Source organism: Microtus ochrogaster, unplaced genomic scaffold (genome assembly GCF_000317375.1).
Source record: "Microtus ochrogaster isolate Prairie Vole_2 unplaced genomic scaffold, MicOch1.0 UNK1, whole genome shotgun sequence".
Lineage (NCBI taxonomy): Eukaryota > Metazoa > Chordata > Mammalia > Rodentia > Cricetidae > Microtus > Microtus ochrogaster.
The window spans coordinates 30390815-30396512 of record NW_004949099.1 but is presented as its reverse complement, the minus strand read 5'-3'; the positions used below and the strand labels follow the sequence as shown (position 1 = coordinate 30396512).

The following is a 5698-nucleotide window of genomic DNA, read 5'->3' as shown; positions in this document are numbered from 1 at the left end:
CACAGAGAAACCCTGTCTCGAAACACACACACACACACACACACACACACACACACACACACACACACACACACACACACACCAAAAAGAGAGAGAGAGATCCTTTATAAACAAAACAACATTTAAAACAAACATTAGATACACACAAAGCAAAATCACCATTGCTGTTTTTGGAGTTGGATTATATAGTTCTGTGGTAGAGTTTGCCTACACACATAAATCCCTGGTTCAATCTCTAGTATGAAGCTCTAAATAAGAAAAATAAGGGGAGAAGGGAAGGAGGAGGGAAAATAGTCTGTCAGTCTATCCAACTGACCTCAAATCATATGATGGCAAGATTGCTGAAATTCAAAATATCTCTGGTTCATGCATAACCTCCCAAAAGCCTAGACTCTCCAACCCAGCTGTTGGCCAATGTTTCCTATAAAGAGTGAGATAAATATTACAGGAATTATAGGCCAAAGCTGTTCTAGTTACTTAGCTCCACTACGAAGTGTGAAAGAAACCACTGACAATGGGTAAATAAATAGGAATGTTACATGTTATAGTTCAGATATGGTTTTCCCACCAAAGGATCACCTGCTGCAGTTTGGTACCCGGTGTAACACGAGTTTGTTCCTAACACTTTGAAAAGCTATGGAGTAAGTCTTGAGGACGGGTAAGTGTTTTTGCTGAGGGATGAATTTGTCTCACAAGTAAGCTCAGGAACAGTTGTTACAAAGCTTATAGCCTCTCCTTCTTCCTCTCCCCACCAATTTTCTTTCCTTCTCTTCCCCACTATTTCCCTTTCCAACCCTGTGATGGCATCTAGCCTGTTACAATACAGCAAGAGGCCCTCTCCAGAAGCCAGTGCCAATGTCCTCTTCATGGGTCTCCAGAACTGTGACCTAATTAAACCTTTTATATTTATAAAATACCCAGTCTTGGGTATATTTTGTTATGATAAAACAAAATAAACCAAGGCATTATATATCAGTAGAAATGCATTTGCCAAAATAGCAGGATAGATCTGGCCCATGACTTACAGTTCAGTAAGAGTTTTTTTAGGGAGGATGTAGGACTTCAGGGACATTCCTAAGACCCTGAGAAGGCTGTCTTTGTGTAAAGTAACAATGTCTATATAAGCTATCTTATTGACCAGTATACTTGCTTTTTTTCTATACTCTCTCATTGCTAGTAATCAAATCATGTGTCCTTTTCTCCCCCATCGCTTTCCTTGCTGCTTTCACAGAAACTGCCCTCTACAAACTACACGTTTACAGTACATGTTTACGGTTCACATATTTCATAATGCCGTTTGAAGGTGAACAGGACAAAGCGTTAAACCAAAAGAATATGTCTTTAACTTGGGGGCCTTCACTTGTAAACCATGTGGCGGGCATGTGGTGGTGAGGAGGAGGGTAAACAATAGGGCCAGAGCACCCTACAGCCACATTTGAGAAGCATCTGTTCCAGCCCTCTCAAAAATCTGCTCTGGAACAACTGTGTCTGGTGCTGCTCTCAACTCCGACAGTCTCACCAACCAGGCAGAAGATCACCAGGACTCACGCACGGATCCTGCACAGACAACTCATAAAGCAACAGGAAGGAAGGAGGAATGACTACAGACCAACGCTCACATGAAAATGAGCTACAAGAATATTATTTTAGCCGGGCGATGGTGGCGCATGCCTTTAATCCCAGCACTCGGGAGGCAGAGGCAGGTGGATCTCTGTGAGTTCGAGACCAGCCTGGTCTACAGAGCTAGTTCCAGGACAGGCTCCAAAGCCACAGAGAAACAGTGTCTCGAAAAACCAAAAAAAAAAAAAAATATTATTTTAGAGAGTCTCATTTTATAATAGGCAAATAATAACTGAGAATCAAAATATAAAAAATAAAGGGGAACGTGCTTACACATGACACACCCCCTCCTCTTCTTCAGGCTCTGAGGAAGCTGGTAGAGAAGGAACACTGTGCCCTAGAAATGTTCCCTGTGTTTACATCCAAACGCAGTGTCCTGCACAAGAGGCAACACTATTTATTGAGTTGCTTACGCTTTGGAATATCACAATAGTAGTGATCAGTGTCTTCATCACTAATTTTTAAAGTCTTCTGTCAAAGATGACGAATTCCATGTGGTTTCTTGGAATAAGTAGTCAAAATGACTGTGCCCAAAGCTCCACTACCTTTCATGCCAATAGCTACTTGTCTGCTTCTGATATAATCACCATTATTACATCACTGGTGCATGCCCTTGACAAGCCTCGGAAAGACTGACTATTTATACTAAAGAGAAAGCAAGAGTCAGAATGTTTGCAGCTGGGAAGGCCCCTCCCTAACAGTCACTCCAGCTATTCTTCTGATACACACCCACCTCCAGGTAAGGGGCCTGGACATTTACCAGAAGCAATACTTATACTGATATTTTATCTGTTTTAATAAATAAAGCTTGCCTAAAGATCAGTAGGGCAAAGGTAAGCCACTAGAGGTCAGGCAGTGGTGGCACACACCTTTAATCACAGGATTTGGGAGACAGAGGCAGATGGATCTCTGTGAGTTCAAGGCCACCCTGGGCTACACAAGATCAATACTGAAACAACTCCAGGTGGTGGTACCTCACACCTTTGATCCCAGTACCAGGAATCTTGTGTTTAATCCCAGCACTAGAGGGAAAATAAAATGGGCGGAGAGAGAGGCTCGGTCTGTTTAGTCTGTGGTCACCCAGCCTTGCTAGAGTTAAGACTTTTCTAGTGGCTTGGCTGCTTTGCTTTTCTGGTTTTCAGGTTGAACCCCAATATCTGTCTCTGAGTTTTTATTATTTGTACTACAAATACTATTTAAGATAAACATTCATTTATACATGAACCAACAAGCAGACCACACCACTATGTACAAGAAGGTTCATATGAAAGAAAGCCTGAGACAAGAATCTATTTTATACCAATTTAATCCATCTTTAATGAAGAACAGTTAGACTTGGCACTGTGCCTGGTCATCTAGATAAGGACTTCAATTTCACTGATATAAATCAAAGTCAGCTGAAATAAACACCTATATCTAGAGGAACTAGATTCCTAAGGTTTGAGTCGGGAAGAAATGTCAATTTCATGATCAGGAAACTTGATATTGTTAAAATCACAACTCTCATAGACCGGGACGTAGCTCAGTGGTAGAATGCCTGTAGCAAGGTAATGGGTTTGATCCCCCCCCACCTCAAAGGTGTGTGTGTCAGGGAGGGAGGGGTGGTTCCCTTCAAACTGATCTAAAGAATCAAAGTAATCTCTGTTTGGCACAGATTCAACAAGATGATCCCAAAATGAAAGGGGAATGCAAGAGACTCAGACCTGCAAAAGGAGGCTCACAGAGCAGAGTTCAAGGACTCATACTTCTCAGTTTTAAAACACACCCCAAAGGCCAGTAATCAAGACAGAGCTGGACATCTGTCCAGATAGGTATATAGAACAGAAGTGAAGAGTTGAGAAATAAACTCATCTATAGTCAAATAACTTTCCATAAAATAATAACATGTTCTACAGGAAAAGAATACTCTTTTCAATGAATGCCAGGACAACCAGATAGTCTCATGCAAAAAATAAATCTGGGTTCCTTCCTCACACTAAAACAAACAAAATATCAACAAAGTCAAAAATCAAAAAAAGAATAACAAAGAAAAACAAGATATCAACAAAATAATTTTGTAAGTGTGGGTACTGATATTTCATTTAATAAAGCTTGCCTGAAGATCAGAGAGTAAAACAGCCACACTGGTCAGCAATACAGACCAGGCAGTGGTGGCACACACCTTTAATCCCAGTAGCCACACTAGTTTGCCATAGAAGCCGGGCAATAGTGGTGTACACCTTTAATCTCCGCACTAGAGAGAAATACAAGACAGGGGGAGACAGCTCTCAGTTCAGTCTCATTCTGAGGATTCATGGAGGCAGGATCACCATTTCAGTCTTGGGGTAGAGGTAAGAGCCAGTGGTTGGCTGCTTTTCTTTTCTGATCTTCAGTTTGAACCCCAATATCTGCCTCTGGGTTTTTGTTATTGATGCTACATGTGTGTGTTTCAATATAAGTGATAAAACCATGATAAAAAGTGAAAAGTGGAGCTGAACTGTAGCTGAGTGAAATGTAAGCTCAGTAATGTGCTTGTATAATGCGTGCAAGGCCCCAGGTTTGACAACAACATTTACACACACACACACACATACACACACACACACACACACACACACACACACATATGAAAGGGCAGGTCTAGTTCCTAGAACTCAGAAGAGAGGCAGGGGATCATGAGTTCAATGTCAGCATGTGCTATACACAGTGAGACCTTTTCTCTAAGAAATAAAACAAAGGGGAAAGGAGGAAGTCAGGAGGAACAACAACAAAACAGAAGAAAATGTTTGCTGATCATACATCAACCAAGGACCCTGTATCTAGAATACACAGATTTCTCACAATGCAATAACAAAAAGACAAGAACCCAATGAGAAATGGCTGCTTGACCTTACTAGACCTGGATGGAGGTGGGTGGTCCTTGGACTTCCCACAGGGCAGGGAACCCTGATTGCTCTTTGGGCTGGCGAGGGAGGGGAATTGATTGGGGGAGGGGGAGGGAAATGGGAGGCGATGGCGGGGAAGAGACAGAAATCTTTAATAAATAAATTAAAAAATATATATATATTAACAAAAAAAAATCCTCAGCTGTGAGAAAAGTGCAAACCAAAGCCATAAGGCACCATCCATGCTCCTGACTAAAGATACATGAACAAGTGTTGGTAAGGATATGGTGAAACAATCCTTCGTAGACTGGTGATGGGAATGTAATTGGCTGCTTTTTAAAAGTCTATTTCTTCTCAAGATAACAGACATGTTACTATATGACCCAGCAATTTAACTTCTAGGACACACATCTAAAGCAAATTAAAACATCTGCCCTATTCATGAACACTGCCCCTAAATTTATTATGAATATTCATACAGCATTATCTAGAACAGCATAAAGTAGAATCAAACCAAAACTATATCAACATCTAAGAAAATAAATACAGTATATATCCATTCACCTGTACCATGTTCATCAAGAAAAAAGTATAAATGAACTTTGAAAAGTATTAAGTGAAAAAAGCCAGTTGCAAAGGACCACCTAATATTTGATAATATTGAATGAAATGTCCAGAGTGGTAAATCTACACAGACAAAAAATAGGCAACTGGGTGTGAAGGTGAAAATGGTTAAATATAAGGGGGTAAGTATGTAAAAGGACTTCTCTTTAGAGCACTGAATACGATCTAAAAGTTGTAGGGTTTAGCCAGCCCCTTTTAGGGCGGGTTTGCCTGGGGCGGTTGTGGAGGCTGCACTCTTTCTTTCCTACCTCCTGTGCTGTGCGGGAACTTCGGTTCTGTAAGTTTTATTTAATCATTAAAATTGTATATATTCTTTAATATTTGCCTGCATTTATTCACGCCGGTACATTTGGCGCCCGCCCCGTGGGGCCTTGCTGAAAACCGGCCCAAATCGTTGTCCTTTGGAGCCGCTACTGCGGCTGGGACTCCCTGGCTGAGGCTGCGGGCTGCTGCACAGTCAAAGTCTGCTGAACTAAATCAACCAGTTTATTTCAAGGATGTGCTGACCTCACAATGGAAGCCAGGAGATGTGCTGCATTGGGGAAGGGGTTTTGCTCTTATCTCCACAGGTGAGGAAAATTTATGGATAC

General features: G+C 41.4%; 1 protein-coding gene across 4 annotated transcripts in view; it reads right to left on the bottom strand.

Annotated features, from left to right (window-relative positions):
- March8 (membrane associated ring-CH-type finger 8) overlaps positions 1-5698 on the bottom strand; it is an 82002-nt gene that overhangs the window by 49682 nt on the left and 26622 nt on the right. The gene's annotated exons all lie outside the window — the stretch shown is intronic.